Source organism: Arachis hypogaea, chromosome 14 (assembly GCF_003086295.3).
Source record: "Arachis hypogaea cultivar Tifrunner chromosome 14, arahy.Tifrunner.gnm2.J5K5, whole genome shotgun sequence".
NCBI lineage: Eukaryota > Viridiplantae > Streptophyta > Magnoliopsida > Fabales > Fabaceae > Arachis > Arachis hypogaea.
The window spans coordinates 79,741,607-79,761,294 of record NC_092049.1 but is presented as its reverse complement, the minus strand read 5'-3'; the positions used below and the strand labels follow the sequence as shown (position 1 = coordinate 79,761,294).

General features: G+C 38.0%; 1 non-coding gene across 1 annotated transcript; it reads right to left on the bottom strand.

Annotated features, from left to right (window-relative positions):
* Positions 1-6,488: 6,488 nt before the first annotated feature.
* LOC112745879 (small nucleolar RNA R71) lies at positions 6,489-6,596 on the bottom strand. Its single transcript, XR_003173786.1, has one exon. It is a non-coding gene; the product is annotated as a small nucleolar RNA R71 (small nucleolar RNA).
* Positions 6,597-19,688: the final 13,092 nt, after the last annotated feature.

Below are 19,688 nucleotides of genomic sequence, written 5' to 3'. Positions count from 1 at the left end.
GAAAGTGGATTCTGCATCATTACTCATTTCTGTAAACCCTAGGTTACTAGTTTTTCTACAAATAGGACCTTTTGCTATTGTATTTTGATACTTTTTACACACTTGATCATACTTTTGATCTTGGTTCTTCTGGTTCCCTCTCTAGAGCCGAAGCCAATGATCAGCATTATCACTTTTGTATTTTCAATGGTGGAGTTTCTACACAGCATAGATTAAGGTGTGGAGCTCCGTTGTTTCTCATGAATTAATGCAAAGTACTATTGTTTTTCTATTCAACTCAAGCCTATTTTTGTTCTAAGATATCCATTCGTTCTTCAACATGATGAATGTGATGATCCATGACACTCATCATTATTCTCACCTATGAACGCGTGCCTGACAACCACTTCCGTTCTACATGCAAACAAGCTTGAATGTGTATCTCTTGGGTTTCTAATCTAAGATTAGAACCTTCGTGGTATAGGCTAGAATTGTTGGCGGCCATTCCCAAGATCCGGAAAGTCTAAACCTTGTCTGTGGTATTCTGAGTAGGATCTGGGAAGGGATGAATGTGACGAGCTTCAAACTCGCGAGTGTTGGGCGTAGTGACAGACGTAAAAGGATCAACAGATTCTATTCCAACATGATCAAGAACCAACAGCTGATTAGCCGTGCGGTGACAGCGCATTTGGACCATTTTCACTGAGAGGACGGGAAGTAGCCATTGACAATGGTGATGCCCAACATAAAGCTTTCCATGGAAAGGAGTATGAATGATTGGATGAAGGCAATAGGAAAGCAGAAATTTAGGAGGAACAAAGCATCTTCATGTGCTTATCTGAAATTCTTACCAATGAATTACATAAGTATCTCTATCCTATTTTATGTTTTATTCATCTTTTAATTATCAATCATCCATAACCATTTGAATCTGCCTGACTGAGATTTACAAGATTACCATAGCTTGCTTTAAGCCGACAATCTCCGTGGGATCGACCCTTACTCACGTAAGGTTTATTACTTGGACGACCCAGTGCACTTGCTGGTTAGTTGTACGGTGTTGTGACAAAGGGTTGAGATTACAATTGTGCGTACCAAGCTGTTGGCGCCATTGATGATCACAATTTCGTGCACCAGCGCTCTTCCAAGAAGCTTGATATTGATGTTGAGGAGGGTGTAAAACCTCCAAAGCATATCATGGTTGAAGACATTGAAGAGGTTGATCAAGATATAGATTCAATCATTGATGAGTTTCTATCTACAATTGAATCCTCTCCCATTGGACATGACATTAAGGTCATAGAAGAATGGCACAACCTCCCATACCCTTGGTAAGTAATGAAGAAGAGATTGAATTGGAAGGAAGCTACCAAGAGGAAGAGGTTGAAATTGAAGAAGCTTGCAAAGAGGTGGAAGTTGTCAAGAAAGAACACAAGGGAGTAGAGCTTGCAAGGACATTGGAGACACCTCTCCCCAAGCCATCACCATCCATCCTTTCATTCAAGTGGGTAAATCTCTTATATCTGAGCTTTATTATCCCACTTGAATATGGTTTGCTTGAGACGGATGGACAACTTAGAGCTCTTTGTGGCTTTAAGAGAAAAAGGGAGATGGTTAGTGGTTGGAAACGTCACTCTAGGTTCATGATGGTTGCAGGTTCAAAGTTTAGGAGCAAGGATTGGTGTAGAACCAAATTGAATAGGTCTAGGAGGATGTTTGGAGGCTTCATTGAGAATTCAGATTACTTACCATCCGGAGGAAATTACCATGATCAACTTGAAGACGGGTGTGAAAACAAAGTATGGGATCCCTGATTACAAGAGGAAGATCAATTTTGGGAGCTCATGGTTTGTGAAGAACTCCATCAAAGCTCAGAGCTATTAATTTTGAATGATGGAGCTTATTGGAGATTCAAGCATTGGTGAATGTTCAAGGATGGATTCAAGCACAAGCCACCTTGATGAGAGCTCCCCATAAGTCCAACTTAAGGACAATAAATAAAAGTGCTAGGTGGGAGACACCCCACCATGGTAACATCTTTCCCTTTTCACCTTTGTAAATAGTGGTAAATTAGTTTAATTTCATGTTTTGTTTAGTTAGTTGAGTTTAATTGGTAGTCTAGTATGTTAAATAAGGTTTTATGGTGTTTTGGTAGCTGTTTGGAGGTTTGGAATGCTTGGTTTGGTGCAAGAACTTGGAAAATTTTTGAAAAATAGAGCACCATGCCACGCGTACACGTGACCCCAAGTTTTTCAACCACTCACGTGTACGCCTCGCTCACGCGTACGCGTGACATCCAAATTTTTCAAGGCCAGTACAAAAACCAGAGAGTTGTGCGTGGAGTGTGCTGAAATTGTGCATGTAGCACAATTTTCACCCACGCGTACGCGTCACTTATCTCTCTCTTCACTCACGCGTGTGCGTCATTGATGTGTACGCGTCACATGCCACTTCTGCCATTCACGCGTACTGATGAGCGGATAATTTATACGCTTTTTGGCATTATTTTTAGTATGTTTTTAGTAGGATCTAGTTACTTTTAGGGATGTTTTTATTAGTTTTTATGTTAAATTCACATTTCTGGACTTTACTATGAGTTTGTGTATTTTTCTATGATTTCAGGTATTTTCTGGCTAAAATTGAGGGACTTGAGCAAAAAACAGATTCAGAGGTTGAAGAAGGACTGCTGATACTGTTGGATTCTGACCTCCCTGCACTCAAAGTGGATTTTCTGGCGCTACAGAACACCAAATGGCGCGCTTCCAATTGCGTTGGAAAGTAGACATCCAGGGCTTTCCAGCAATATATAATAGTTCATACTTTGCCTAAGTTTAGACGACGCAAAAGGGTGTTGAACGCCAGTTCTACGCTGCAGTCTGGAGTTAAACGCCAGAAACACGTCACGAACCAGAGTTGAACGCCAGAAACACATTACAAACTGGCGTTCAACTCCAAGAATGACCTCTCCACGTGTAAACTTCAAGCTCAGCCCAAGCACACACCAAGTTGGCCCCGGAAGTAGATTTCTGCATCAATTACTTACTTCTGTAAACCCTAGTAGCTAGTTTAGTATAAATAGGACTTTTTACTATTGTATCTACATCTTTAGTTTCATCTTTAGATCATGTTTGGGGGCTGGCCATTTGGCCATGCCTGAACTTTATCACTTATGTATTTTCAACGGTAGAGTTTCTACACACCATAGATTAAGGTGTGGAACTCTGCTGTTCCTCATGAATTAATACAAAGTACTACTGTTTTTCTATTCAATTCAACTTATTTCGCTTCTAAGATATCCATTCGCACTTCAACATGAATGTGATGATTGTGACAGTCATCATCATTCCCTATGAACACGTGCCTGACAACCACTTCCGTTCTATCTTAGATTGAATGAGTATCTCTTGGATTCCTTAATCAGAATCTTCATGGTATAAGTTAGAACCCATGGATGGCCATTCCTGAGATCCGAAAAGTCTAAACCTTGTCTGTGGTATTTCGAGTAGGATCTGAGAAGGGATGGCTGTGACGAGCTTCAAACTCGCGAGTGCTGGGCGTAGTGACAGATGCAAAAGGATCAATGGATCCTATTCCAGTATGATCGAGAACCGATAGATGATTAGCCATGCAGTGACAGCGCATTGGACCATTTTCACTGAGAGGACAGGATGTAGCCATTGACAACGGTGATGCCTAACATACAGCTTGCCATAGAAAGGAGTAGGACTAATTGGATGAAGACAGCAGGAAAGCAGAGGTTCAGAGGGACGAAAGCATCTCTATACGCTTATCTGAAATTCTCACCAATGAATTACATAAGTATTTCTATCTTTATTTTCTGTTCATTTATTATTATTATTCAAAAACTCCATAACCATTTGATATCCGCCTGACTGAGATTTATAAGGTGACCATAGCTTGCTTCATACCGACAATCTCTGTGGGATCGACCCTTACTCACGTAAGGTTTATTACTTGGACGATCCAGTGCACTTGCTGGTTAGTTGTATCGAAGTTGTGACAAATTATGAATTAAGATTAGAGCACCAAGTTTTTTTGGAGCCATTACCAAGGATCACAATTTCGTGCACCAAGTTTTTGGCGCCGTTGCTGGGGATTGTTCGACTTTGGAGAACTGACGGTTCATCTTGTTGCTCAGATTAGGTAATTTTCTTGTTATTTTATTTTCAAAAAAAAAAAAATTTGTTTTCAAAATCTTTCAAAAAAAAATGTTCCCTTTGTTTTCGAAAATTATTTCAGAATTTTAAAGAATGAATTCTAGAGTTTCATGGTAACATGTAGAGGCCTGGCTGGCTGTAAAGCCATATCCAAATTCTTTTGAATTAAGGCTTCCACTTGTCAACATAAAAGGCATGTATATGAAGTTGGATAAAGTATCAGCTGTTATATGCCTGATTTGTATCTTCTAAAGCTTGGCTGGCTAGTGAGCCATGTCTAACCCTTGGATTGGAGCTTTAGGCTAACATTGAAAGATTCCTGGAATTCTTATTAAAAATTTTTGAATTTCTTATTTTCTTTTTCCTATATGTTTTTCGAAAAAATATACAAAAATCCAAAAAAATTAATAAAATCATAAAAATAAAAAAAAATACTTTATGTTGTTTGTTTGAGTCTTGAGTCAATTTTTAAGTTTGGTGTCAATTGCATTTTTTTTTTAAATTTATGCATTTTTCGAAAATTCATGCATTCATAGTGTTCTTCATGATCTTCAAGTTATTCTTGGTAAGTCTTCTTGTTTGATCTTGATGTTTTCTTATTTTGTGTCTTTTGTTGTTTTTCATGTGCATCTTTGCATTCATAGTGTCTAAGCATTAAAGATTTCTAAGTTTGGTGTCTTGCATGTTTTCTTTGCATCAAAAATTTTTCAAAAATATGTTCTTGATGTTCATCATGATCTTCAAAGTGTTCTTGGTGTTCATCTTGACATTCATAGCATTCTTGCATGCATCACATGTTTTGATCTGAAATTTTCATGCATTGAGTCTTTTTCATGTTTTTCTCTTTCATCATTAAAAATTCAAAAATAAAAAAAAATATCTTTCCCTTTTTCACTCATAAATTTTCGAAAAATTGAGTTGACTTTTTCAAAACTTTTTAAAATTTAGTTGTTTCTTATGAGTCAAATCAAATTTTCAATTTAAAAATCTTTTTCAAAAAATCAAATCTTTTTCATTTTTCTTATTTTCGAAAATTTTAAAAATATTTTTTCAAAAATCTTTTTCCTAATTTTACATCATATTTTCGAAAATATCATCAACAATTAATGTTTTGATTCAAAAATTTAAAGTTTGTTACTTGTTAAGAAAGATTCAAACTTTAAGTTCTAGAATCATATCTTGTGATTTCTTGTGAATCAAGTCATTAATTGTGATTTTAAAAATCAAATCTTTTTTTCAAAACTAATTTCAATCATATCTTTTCAAAAATATCTTTTTATCTTATCTTTTTCAAAAATCATATCTTTTTAATCATATCCTTTCATATCATATCTTTTTCAAAAATCTTTTCTAACTTCCTATCTTTTTAAAATTGATTTTCAAATCTTTTTCAACTAACTAATTGACTTATTTACTATCTCTTATCTTTTTCAAAACCACCTAACTAATCTTCTCTCTCTAATTTTCGAAAATTACCTTCCTCTTTTTCAAAATTCTTTTAATTAACTAATTATTTCAATTTTTAATTTTAATTTTATTTCATTCCTAATTTTCGAAAAATACTAACCTTTTTCAAAATTTATTTCGAAAATTTTTCTCTCCCTCATCTCCTTTTATTTATTTTATTCATTTACTAACACTTCTCTTCATCTCATATCTCTGCTCTCGTCACCCTTCTGTTTGGATTCTCCTTTCTTTTCTCTTCTACTCTTCTTTTCTTCTACTCACAATAAGGGAACCTCTATACTGTGGAAAAAAAGATCCCTATTATTATTTTTCTGTTCCCTTCTCTTTCATATGAGCAGGAGCAAGGACAAGAACATTCTTGTTGAAGCAGATCCTGAACCTGAAAGGACTCTAAAAAGGAAACTAAGAAAAGCTAAAATACAACAATCCAGAAATAACCTTACAGGAATTTTCGAACAAGAAGAGAAGATGGCAGCTGAAAATAATAATAATGCAAGGAGGATGCTTGGTGACTTCACTGCACCTAATTCCAATTTACATGGAAGAAGCATCTCAATTCCTACCATTGGAGCAAACAACTTTGAGCTGAAACCTCAATTAGTTTCTCTGATGCAGCAGAACTACAAGTTTCATGGACTTTCATCTGAAGATCCTTTTCAGTTCTTAACTGAATTCTTGCAAATATGTGATACTGTTAAGACTAATGGAGTAGATCCTGAAGTCTACAGGCTCATGCTTTTCCCTTTTGCTGTGAGAGACAGAGCTAGAATATGGTTGGATTCTCAACCTAAAGATAGCCTGAACTCTTGGGATAAGCTGGTCACGACTTTCTTAGCCAAGTTCTTTCCTCCTCAAAAGCTTAGTAAGCTTAGAGTGGATGTTCAAACCTTCAGATAGAAGGAAGGTGAATCCCTCTATGAAGCTTGGGAGAGATACAAGCAACTGACCAAAAAGTGTCCTTCTAACATGCTTTCAGAATGGACCATCCTGGATATATTCTATGATGGTCTGTCTGAATTAGCTAAGATGTCATTGGATACTTTTGCAGGTGGATCCATTCACCTAAAGAAAATGCCTGCAGAAGCTCAAGAACTTATTAACATGGTTGCTGATAACCAGTTTATGTACACTTTTGAGAGGAATCCTGTGAGTAATGGGACGCCTCAGAAGAAGGAAGTTCTTGAAATTGATACTCTAAATGCCATATTAGCTCAGAATAAAATATTGACTCAGCAAGTCAATATGATTTCTCAGAGTCTGAATGGAATGCAAGCTGCATCCAACAGTACTCAAGAGGCATCTTCTGAAGAAGAAGCTTATGATCCTGAGAACCCTACAATAGCAGAGGTGAATTACATGGGTGAACCCTATGGGAACACCTATAACCCCTCATGGAGAAATCACCCAAATTTCTCATGGAAGGATCAACAAAAGCCTCAACAAGGCTTTAATAATGGTGGAAGAAACAGGTTTAACAGTAGTAAACCTTTTCCATCATCCACTCAGCAGCAGACAGAGAATTCCGAGCAGAATCCATCTAGCTTAGCTAATTTAGTCTCTGATCTATCTAAGGCCACTCTGAGTTTCATGAATGAAACAAGGCCATCCATTAGAAATTTGGAGGCACAAGTGGGCCAGCTGAGTAAGAAGATCACTGAAACCCCTCCTAGTACTCTCCCAAGCAATACAGAAGAGAATCCAAAGAGAGATTGCAAGGCCATTGATATAACCATCATGGCCGAATCCAAGGAGGAAGGGGATGACGTGAATCCCAAGGAGGAAGACCTCCTAGGACGTTCAGTGATCAACAAGGAGTTTTCCTTTGGGGAACCAAAGGAATCTGAGGCTCATTTAGAGACCATAGAGATTCCATTGAACCTCCTTATGCCCTTCATGAGCTTTGATGAGTATTCTTCTTCTGAAGAGAATGAGGATGTTACTGAAGAGCAAGTTGCCAAGTACCTTGGTGCAATCATGAAGCTGAATGCCAAACTATTTGGTAATGAGACTTGGGAAGATGAACCTTCCTTGCTCATCAAAGAATTGAGTGATCTGGATCAACTGACATTGCCTCAGAAGAAACAGGATCCTGGAAAGTTCCTAATACATTGTACCATAGGCACTATGACCTTTGAGAAGGCTCTATGTGACCTGGGGTCAGGAATAAACCTCATGCCACTCTCTGTAATGGAGAAACTAGGAATCTTTGAGGTATAAGCTGCCAGAATCTCATTAGAGATGGCAGACAACTCAATAAAACAGGTTTATGGACAAGTAGAGGACGTGCTAGTAAAGGTTGCAGGCCTTTACATCCCTGCTGATTTCATAATCCTAGATACTAGGAAGGATGAGGATGAATGCATCATCCTTGGAAGACCTTTCCTAGCCACAACAGGAGCTGTGATAGATGTTAACAGAGGTGAATTAGTCCTTTAATTGAATGGGGACTCTCTTGTGTTTAAAACACAAGGTTATCATCCTGTAAACATGTAAAAGAGGCACGATAAGCTTCTCTCAGTACAGTGTCAGATAAAGCCCCCACAATCAAACTTTAAGTTTGGTGTTGGGAGGCCTCAGCCAAACTCTAAGTTTGGTGTTGAATCCCCACATCCAAACTCTAAGTTTGGTGTTGGGAGTCTATAAAATTGACCTGATCACCTGTGTGGCTCCATGAGAGCCCACTGTCAAGCTATTGACATTAAAAAAGCGCTTGTTGGGAGGCAACCCAATTTTTATTTATCTAATTTTATTTTTATTTTATTATTCTTTCATGTTTTATTAGGTTCATGATCATGTGGAGTCACAAAATAAATATAAAAATGAAAAACAGAATAAAAAACAGCAGAAGAAAAATCACACCCTGGAGGAAGGACTTACTGGCGTTTAAACGCTAGTAAGGAGCATCTGGCTGGCGTTCAATGCCAGAACAGAGCATGGATCTGGCGTTGAACGCCAGAAACAAGCAGCATCCTGGTGTTCAGACGCCAGAAATGCACACTGAGAAAAGCTGGCGCTGAACACCAGAAACAAGCATAGAACTGGCGTTCAATGCCAGAATTGCATGCAAAGGCATTTTACATGCCTCAATGGTGCAAGGATGCAATTCCTTGACACCTCAGGATCCGTAGACCCCACAGGATCATCTCAGCATCTGTGAACCCCACAGGATCCCCACCTACCTCCACTCATACTCTTCCCTCTTCTTAATGTTCACCCTCTCTTCCCAATAAACACCCTTCCTCAAAACCCTTCAACAATCACCTCAAGCTCTCTTCCCTACTACCCCTTCACCACTCACATCCATCCACTCTTCCCCATAAACCTACCTCATAAACCCCACCTACCTTCAAAATTCAAAATCACTTTCCCACCCAAACCCACCCCATATGGCCGAACCTTAACCCCTCTCCCTCCACTATATAAACCTCTCCATTCTTCTTCATTTTCACACAACACAACCCTCTCTTCCTCTTCTTGGCCGAAACACAAACCTCTCTCCCTCTCCTCTATTTCTTCTTCTTCTTCATGTCTTCTTTCTTCTCTTGCTCGAGGGCGAGCAATATTCTAAGTTTGGTGTGGTAAAAGCATAAGCTTTTTGTTTTTCCATTACCATTGATGGCACCTAAGATCGGAGAATCCTCTAGAAAAGGGAAAGAGAAGACAAAAGCTTCCACCTCCGAGTCATGGGAGATGGAAAGATTCATCTCCAAAGCCCATCAAGACCACTTCTATGATGTTGTGGCCAAGAAGAAGGTGATCCCCGAGGTCCCTTTCAAACTCAAGAAAAATGAGTATCTGGAGATCCGACATGAGATCCATAGAAGAGGTTGGAAAGTTCTAACAAACCCCATCCAACAAGTCAGAATTCTAATGGTTCAAGAGTTCTATGCTAATGCATGGATCACTAGAAACCATGATCAAAGTAAGAACCCAAACCCAAAGAATTATCTCACCATGGTTCGGGGGAAATACTTAGATTTTAGTCCGGAAAATGTGAGGTTGGCGTTCAACTTGCCAATGATGAAAGAAAATGCACGCCCCTACACAAGGAGAGTCAACTTTGATCAAAGGTTGGACCAAGTCCTCATGGACATATGTGTGGAAGGAGCTCAATGGAAAATTGACTCAAAAGACAAACCGGTTCAACTGAGAAGACTGGACCTTAAGCCTGTAGCTAGAGGATGGTTGGAGTTCATTCAACGCTCAATCATTCCCACTAGTAACCGGTCTGAAGTTACTATAGACCGGGCCATCATGATCTATAGCATCATGATTGGAGAAGAGGTGGAGGTTCATGAGATTATACCTCAAGAACTCTACAAGGTGGCTGACAAGTCCTCCAATATGGCAAGATTAGCTTTTCTTCACCTCATTTGCCATCTATGCAATTCGGCTGGGATTGACATAGAGGGAGATATCCTCATTGATGAGGACAAGCCCATCACTAAGAAAAGGATGGAGCAAACAAGAGAGCCTATTCATGGATCTCAAGAGGCGCATGAAGAAGCTCATCACCAAGAAATCCCTGAGATGCCTCAAGGGATGCACTTTCCTCCACAGAACTTTTGGGAGCAAATCAACTCCTCCCTAGGAAAATTGAGTTCCAACATGGGACAACTAAGGGTGGAACATCAAGAGCACTTAATCATCCTCCATGAAATTAGAGAAGATCAAAGAGCTATGAGGGAGGAGCAACAAAGACAAGGAAGAGACATAGAAGAGCTCAAGGACATCATTGGTTACTCAAGAAGGAAATGCCACCATCACTAAGGTGGACTCATTCCTTGTTCTCAAATTTTCTGTTTTTTGTTTTCTTATGTTAAATGTTTATCTATGTTTGTGTCTTTATTATATGATCATTAGTGTCTAAGTGTCTATGCCTTAAAGTAGTGAATATGAATCCATCACCTCTCTTAAATGAAAAATGTTTTTAATTCAAAAGAACAAGAAGTACATGAGTTTCGAATTTATCCTTTAACTTAGTTTAATTATATTGATGTGGTGACAATACTTTTTGTTTTCTGAATGAATGCTTGAACAATGCATATGTCTTTTGAAGTTGTTGTTTATGAATGTTAAATATGTTGGCTCTTGAAAGAATGATGACAAGGAGACATGTTTTTTGATAATCTAAAAAATCATAAAAATGATTCTTAAAGCAAGAAAAAGCAGTGAATACAAAAAGCTTGCAGAAAAAAAAAGAAGAAAAATGGCGAAAAAAAAATAGAAAGAAAAAGAAAAAGCAAGCAGAAAAAGCCAAAAGCTCTTAAAACCAAAAGGCAAGAGCAAAAATCCAATAGCCCTTAAAACCAAAAGGCAAGGGTAAGAAAAAGGATCCCAAGGCTTTGAGCATCAGTGGATAGGAGGGCCTAAAGGAATAAAATCCTGGCCTAAGCGGCTAAACCAAGCTGTCCCTAACCATGTGCTTGTGGCGTGAAGGTGTCAAGTGAAAACTTGAGACTGAGTGGTTAAAGTCAAGGTCCAAAGCAAAAGAAGAGTGCTTAAGAACCCTGGACACCTCTAATTGGGGACTTTAGCAAAGCTGAGTCACAATCTGAAAAGGTTCACCCAATTATGTGTCTGTGACAATTATGTATCCGGTGGTAATACTGGAAAACAAAGTGCTTAGGGCCACGGCCAAGACTCATAAAGTAGCTCTGTTCAAGAATCAACATACTGAACTAGGAGAATCAATAACACTATCTGAACTCTGTGTTCCTATAGATGCCAATCATTCTGAACCTCAATGGATAAAGTGAGATGCCAAAATTATTCAAGAGGCAAAAAAGCTACAAGTCCCGCTCATCTGATTGGAGCTATGTTTCATTGATATTTTGAAATTTATAGTATATTCTCTTCTTTTTATCCTATTTGATTTTCAGTTGCTTGGGGACAAGCAACAATTTAAGTTTGGTGTTGTGATGAGCGGATAATTTATACGCTTTTTGGCATTATTTTTAGTATGTTTTTAGTAGGATCTAGTTACTTTTAGGGATATTTTTATTAGTTTTTATGTTAAATTCACATTTCTGGACTTTACTATGAGTCTGTGTCTTTTTCTATGATTTCAGGTATTTTATGGTTGAAATTGAGGGACTTGAGCAAAAATCAGATTCAGAGGTAGAAGAAGGACTGCTGATACTGTTGGATTCTGACCTCCCTGCACTCAAAGTGGATTTTCTGGAGCTACAGAACTCAAAATGGCGCGATTCCAATTGCGTTGGAAATTACACATCCAGGGATTTCCAGAAATATATAATAGTCCATACTTTTCTCAAGTTTAGATGATGCAAAAGGGCGTCGAACGCCAGTTCTATGCTGCAGTATGGAGTTAAACGCCAGAAACACGTCACGAACCAGAGTTGAATGCCAGAAACACGTTACAAAATGGTGTTCAACTCCAAGAATGACCTCTCCACGTGTAAACTTCAAGCTCAGCCCAAGAACACACCAAGTGGGCCCCGGAAGTGGATTTCTGCATCAATTACTTACTTCTGTAAACCCTAGTAGCTAGTTTAGTATAAATATGACTTTTTACTATTGTATCTACATCTTTAGTTTCATCTTTAGATCACGTTTTGGGGCTGGCCATTTGGCCATGCCTGAACTTTATCACTTACGTATTTTCAATGGTAGAATTTCTACACAGCATAGATTAAGGTGTGGAGCTCTGCTGTTCCTCATGAGTTAATACAAAGTACTACTGTTTTTCTATTCAATTCAACTTATTCTGCTTCTAAGATATCCATTCGCACTTCAACATGAATGTGATGATCGTGACAGTCATCATCATTCCCTATGAACACGTGCCTGACAACCACTTCCATTCTATCTTAGATTGAATGAGTATCTCTTGGATTCCTTAATCAGAATCTTCGTGGTATAAGTTAGAACCCATGGATGGCCATTCCTGAGATCTGGAAAGTCTAAACCTTGTCTGTGGTATTCCGAGTAGGATTTGAGAAGGGATGGCTGTGACGAGCTTCAAACTCGCGAGTGCTGGGCGTAGTGACAGACGCAAAAGGATCAATGGATCCTATTCCAGTATGATCGAGAACCGACAGATGATTAGCCATGCAGTGACAGCGCATTGGACCATTTTCACTGAGAGGACAGGATGTAGCCATTGACAACGGTAATGCCTAACATACAGCTTGCCATAGAAAGGAGTAGGACTGATTGGATGAAGACCGTAGGAAAGCAGAGGTTCAGAGGGACGAAAGCATCTCTATACGCTTATCTGAAATTCTCACCAATGAATTACATAAGTATTTCTATCTTTATTTTCTGTTTATTTATTATTATTATTCGAAAACTCCATAACCATTTGATATCCACCTGACTGAGATTTACAAGGTGACCCTAGCTTGCTTCATACCGACAATCTTCGTGGGATCGACCCTTACTCACGTAAGGTTTATTACTTGGACGACCCAGTGCACTTGCTGGTTAGTTGTATCGAAGTTGTGACAAATTATGAATTAAGATTAGAGCACCAAGTTTTTTTAGAGCCATTACCAAGGATCACAATTTCGTGCACGACGTACGCATGACATGAAGCGTACGCGTGACCCTGCCCTGTTTCACCACTCTTCTTCTCTTCTTTTCTTTCCATATCTTTCTTTCTTCTCTCTTCTCCTCTTTCCTTTCCCTCCTTCAACCATCATCCAACACTACCAATCACCATCTATCACCAATTCTTTTAGTTAGTTTGATTTGTGTTTAATTTTCCATTTTTCATCATAAGTGTTGGATTATTAATCTTGTTTGCTGTTTATTGCTGCTAATTACTATAGGATGCTTTGTTAGCATCATTTTTGTTAATATTCATTGTTGGATTCTTTATGGAGGTTATATTTTGTTTCTTGGTTTTGAGTTTTTCTTGTTCAACATTTGTGAATACCAAGTACATGTGACATTGCCTTCAAGTATCTTAACTCTTTTAAATTGCATGTTTTGGCTAGCATGTGATTTGAATTCATTATCTATGATGAGGTAATTTGTGTATTATCAATGCATTTTTTTGTTAGGTGATGCTTGTTTATGATCGACCCTTATTCACATCACCTATTTCATGCATTGAGATTTGTGGAATTGTGAAATTGGACCATAAGCTTACCTAGTGCTATATTTTTGAGTTTTCTAAGCTTTGTGGACCATGCTTGCTATGTGATTGATTTTCACTTCTATCTTCTTTGTCCTAAGTTCCATAGCACCCATGTGTTCCACATCTATGTCATTTAGGTATTGCAAACAAACTTCAATATGTGTCATTGTCTGATGTGTGAGCTTTATATTTCATTTGGTTCATTAAGTTGCCTTGCACATCAACCAATGCACATGCATTATCCATTTCACAATTGCTTGATTATTTGCTTGAGTGCTTCTATGCTTCTGTATTACTTGTTTAATTGTCTTAACCTACAAGTTTCTTTTAAAGTATATCAAGCACACTAGAATGAGTGAAGTATATGGTTTCTTTTATGTATTTGTGACATAACTTTTAATATTGGTGTCTGTGTTATAAACTGCATGCAACTTAGAACTCACACACTATTCTTCCTCAATGTCACACTAATTCACTCACTCAATTATAGTGATTTACCTCATTCCAACAATTTACGCTTCCTTGCTTTTGCATTTTTTTCATCTTACTGTGCTATTTTCCATTTTTTATGGGTGAGTCACCATAAGCAAAAACAGAAGTGGGAAAAAGAACGTGCAGCAGCCGATTGACCCACCAACTGAAGGTGGCAACTCAGAAAGTCGTTGTACCCCCTTGCAAATCTTTGAATACACCGAGAACGGTGCAAGTTTTTAAGTGTGGGGAGGTCGTCCGACCAATGGGCATTTTTAGGTGACAAATTTCTAATCCCAATACTTTCGCATTTAATTTTTAGATCTTTTAGGATTCTTAGTTGTATTTTCTTATTTTGCATATATATATATAATAATCTTAGTCAAAATAATAAAATTTTTCAAGAAATTTATCTATAGGGCACCCCAATTGATTTGAGTAATTTTTTTTCTTAGAACTTGCTTGAACTATATATTGTGGATCATGTTTTTGAGCTAAGAACACATAAGCATGTGAGTTTTGAGCCTAATTGTGTGGTTACATCATATAACCACTTATTTTCATTCTTGTGTGCATTATTCTCTTTCTATGATTGTAATCTTTGATTTGTTTGATTCTTTATGTCCATTATTTTGTGTATACATGCACTTATATGATTGAAGCCATTGTTTCATTGAGCTCACTTACCCAAATAGCCTTACCTTTTATCTTCCATTGTTAAACAACTTTGAGCCTATGCTAAACATATTTGTTCTTAATTTTAGCACATTACAAGCCTTAAAGCGAAAAACAATAAATGTCCTTAATTTGGATCTTTGATTAGTGATGCGTGAGCATCTTTCCTATCTTTTCCTAGTGAATTTGCATTCAATTTATCGAGTTTAATCAAGAATTAATTACCTTTTAACCACTACGGATGCTACTTTGAGTTGTGTACAATTCTATTTATTTTAGGGAGCATTCAGCTGGATTTGATGGAGTTTTCGCAGAAAAAGAGAAGAAAGCAAATGATGTTGTCAACCCTGACCTCTTTGCACTCAAACCTGAATATCTTGAGCTACATAGGTCCAATGAACATGATTCCAGTGGAATTGGAAAGCTAACTTTTACAGTTTTCCAACGATGTATAATAGTCCATACTTCTTCTCCACCAGCGCAGCCAAGGTTGCGCCTAACTTGAGATTTCTCAAGTTAGGCGCAAGGATAAAAGAAGAAAGCCCAAGAAGCTCTGCCTAGGCTGTGCCTAACTTGAGAAATCTCAAGTTAGGCACAGTTCTCATCAACAACACGCAACAATGAGCGTGACTCCAAGTAAGGCGCACTAAAGCTTGAGTTAGGCGCAAGACACATCAAAAGCACACAATATTGGAGAAGGCACTCCAAGTTAGGCGCACCTTTCATTCAAGTGATGCGCAAGCTATGAGCATCAAGTGCCCCTCCTCATTGTGCCACTCAAGTAAGGCGCAATCCATGCCAAGTTAGGCGTGGATTATTAAGGGAGCAAGTGGTCCCCATTCAACAATTGAAGACGCGCGGATTGCTTTAATTAATTCTGATTTAAACTTTATTTTTATTTTAAAATAGGAAAAGATATTATTTTAGTTTTAGAAAATATATTTTAAATTAATTAGGATTAGATATAAAAGAAAAAAGAAACTTCTCTTCTCGATTATTCCACCTCAACCCAATTTACATTTTATCAGAATCCTTATTTTCTCTCTGAACCATGAGCAACTAAACCTCCATTGTTAAGGTTAGGAGCTCTGTCTATTGTATGGATTGATTCTATTATTTTTCTATTTTAATTCATGTTTTGATTTATATTTCAAGAATTGTTTTCATTCTTTATCTTATGAATTTCGGTGGAACGAAAGTATGACCCTCTTTCTAATTGAGTTCTTGTAAAACTTGGAAAAGCTCTTTACTTGAACAATAGCTTGAAAACAAATTCTCCTAAACTCCTAATTATCTGGATTTAATGGGATACGTGACATATAATCCTTTTCTATTTGGGTAATTAGAGTTTCTGTGGCACATAAACTAGAATTAAACTTCACCCACTAATTGGAATTAATTGACTAAGGAATTGGTGGTTGATGAATTTTAGAGGAGACTAGAAAGGTCTAAGGAATTAGGGTCTAGTCACATATAGTTTACCATGAATTAAATCTTGCATGATTAAAATAGTTAGTAAGAAAAGTCAATCCGGAAAATAGATAACTCTGAAGCCTTAACTGTTTCTCCATATATTATTCACAACTTGTTTACTGCTTGCTTTCTAATATTCTAAATTTACTGTTAATGCTTTTGAATACTCAAACACTCTTTTCTGCTTGTCTAACTAAGTAAATCACTTAACCATTGTTGCTTAGTCCATCAATCCTCGTGGGATCGACTCTCACTCACCTGAGGTATTACTTGGTAAGACCCGGTGCACTTGCCGGTTAGTTTGTGGTTGTAAATTCCACACCAATTAGTTTAGGCTAGTGAGAGTGTTTATCATTTAAGTATGGGAAATTTGGAAACATTGGTTGGGATAAAAGAGTGTTTTTGTATTTCTATTGAAAATATTGAGAATTGGGTACATACTCATGTATTAATCATGTTTAAACCATGTGCATTGGTATCTTTGTATATAATTCATCAAAAGAAAAGAGAAAAATAAAAGAAAAATAAAAAGAAAAATAAAAAGAAAAAAATAGAAAAAAATATATAGAAAAAAAAAGCAATAAAAAGGGGACAAAATGTCCCAACGTGAAGTTCAATAATAATCAATGCATATGGGTTGTGATCAAAAGAGAATGCATGAGTGTGTGAAAAAGTGAAAATTATGGGTAGTTAGGTTTGTTTAGAATAGTATAGGTTGTCATAGGTTAGGTGGGAAGTTTAAGTTAATCAAATATTTAAATTCAAGCTCACTTGACCAAATACAATCTTACCTTGACCCTAGCCCCATTACAACCTATGGATAAGTCTTCATGATGTTTGTATGCATGCATGAAACAATTGTTGATTGTTAGATGAAGAACAAATCTTGGAAAGCATGATTAGGGGAGAATTGAGTGAATCAACCCTATACACTTGAGTGACTAGAGCGGATACGCATCCGGTGAGAGTTCGATCGCTCAATTACATGTTTTCACCTATGGTCATCTCTTTTCTTGCAAGTTTGTAAAATCTTTTTAATAACTCAATTCAATTGTAGGTTTGACTTGGTTGCTATTGGCTTAGCCCTCATGTTCATCGTGTTTTCTTGGAAATTGATTTACTTTGACTAAGTAGATGCATTTATTTAGATAGTTGCATTTAGATAGTGTTCCGAGGGTTACCTGAAACTGAAGGTTGATCTCGGATGAGACCTGTTATTGTGGCCGGAGTTGTCGTGTCTGACTTGTTGGATCTAGTGGTGCTGCTGATCTTTGATCACCAAAAGGTGGTGGTACCTGCAAGAGACTCCGATGCTTAAGTTAGCACATGCTTTAGGCAGGTTTTTGTGTAGAATCAGAGTATGAGTTATATGTGGGTGCTCTAGTATATTTATAGTAGTGTGGAGTGACCTCCCTTTGAGATAAGTTAGTTATCTTATCTTATCTTTTGTGGGTGGGTCCCCTTATCTTTGGCCAGCCGCCTTTAAGTGGGATGTGATCTTCTGCTTTGGGCTTATTTGGGCCCTTATAGCAATTTGGCCGAGCTCTTTGGGAAGAGGTTGGTATCGACCAACCTTTGTAAGAGGTCGGTCATTTTTGTCTTCATCCAACCCGGCTCGCCTAGCTCGACTCATGGTATGAACAGTGCCCCTGATCGAGTTTGATCTTTCCCTTGAGGTCGTGTCTTTAGACTTCGATCCCTTTGAGAAAGTCGTGCTCGAGCCTTTCGTTTTTGGTTGATCTCCTGTATAACTCCTGACAGGATTGTCTCTGCTTGAATGCGAAGCGTTTCTTTCTTTCTTTCTTCCTTTCTTTTTTTAATTGTAGTGCGCGTTGTGCTTCTTTGGGAATATGCAAGGGCTTTAAAAGCTCATTTAATTTTCCTTTGCCGTTTCTTCTTTTCCCTCTTTGTACTTCATTTTGAAATTAAAGAATCGCTTTCAATTTCTTCCTCCCTTTCTCTCTTTTGTTCTTTGTTTTCTGGCTTTTTTGATTTTACGCCCCCAAGCCTTCTTCCTTCTTTGCTTGAAAAGTGCTCGTTGGTACGTGTTTGTGGTTGCTTCAGTCTTGAGCAGTTATCGCTCTTGTTCCTTCTTCTCTGCTGGTTGGTATTTCTTTTTCCTTTTTTATACTTTGATAGTCATTCCTGTGCATGCTTTTACTGTTGCATGTTTGCAAAGTTTTATTTTTTTATTGAGTTTGCCTTTGAGAAGCTTGATCCTTTCGCAAAGAGATTGTGTCTTTGATTGACGTTGTGATTTTTCCTGCTGCTCCTGTTTTAGGAAAATGTGCGCCTCTTAGGTCTTTGTTGCTATCGGTAGTTGATCTTTTGTTTGGCGAATCGTAGGTTTTTTGCTTTGTTGCTGTTTGTTATGCAGAAGTGCTGGTACTTAGATTAGACTACTTGCATGTTTGAGGGGGTTAAGGCTGGTTAGGGTTCTGATTCTTGCGTCGTTTTCCTTTTCTGGGTTCTTGCTCTATTTGTTGCCTCCAAAGGGTACCCCTGGGTTTCGCTGAATATTCCTTGTTTTCGTAGACCCTGGGGTGCCCTTTTTTCTGCCCCACCTCTGTGTTTATTGGTTGTTCCTTCTCTTTTTTGATTCTGCCCGAGTTGTTTAGCAGTGACCCCCTGTTATCTTCCTTTGCTGTAGGTGTAGTTTGCCGTATGTCTTCCCGAAAAAACATTGTTGAGATGTCTACCAAGATCCCTGCTGGCATGGCCGACTGGCTGGATTCTATAGTCCTAATATGTGTGACCATGGCCGACCCAGAGTACTGTGAGAGGCTTAGGAGATTCCATAGGATCTGTAGCAATAGGGACGATGAAAAGAATTATGAGTTGTTGTCGCCCGATCCTGAGGAGAGGGTTAGTTTCCCTTCTTTGATCCCGGGAGAACGTCAGTTCTTTTATGCTTATGACTATTTCTTTAGTCTGCTGAACATCACCATCCCTTTTACTGCTTTTGAGACCAACCTCCTATGGACTTGCAACGTGGCCCCTTCCCAGCTTCATCCGAACTCTTGGGCCTTCATTAAGATTTTTGAGCTGTTGTGCCAGGAGTTAGGTGTCCGACCTACTGTATCTCTTTTCCTTTATCTGTTTGTGTTGACCAAGCCTGGAGTAGCCAAGAAGAAGGCTTCTTGGGTTTCGTTCCGAGCTACCCAGGGGAAAAAAGTATTTTCTATGTATGATGAGTCTTTTTGAGATTTTAAGAACTATTACTTTAAAGTCTGAGCTGTCGAGAATGCCCGATCTTTCTTTTTAGATGAGAATGACGAGCCGACCTTCCCTTTATGTTGTCAAAAAGATATAGTTGCTACTAAGTATTCTTGGGAGAG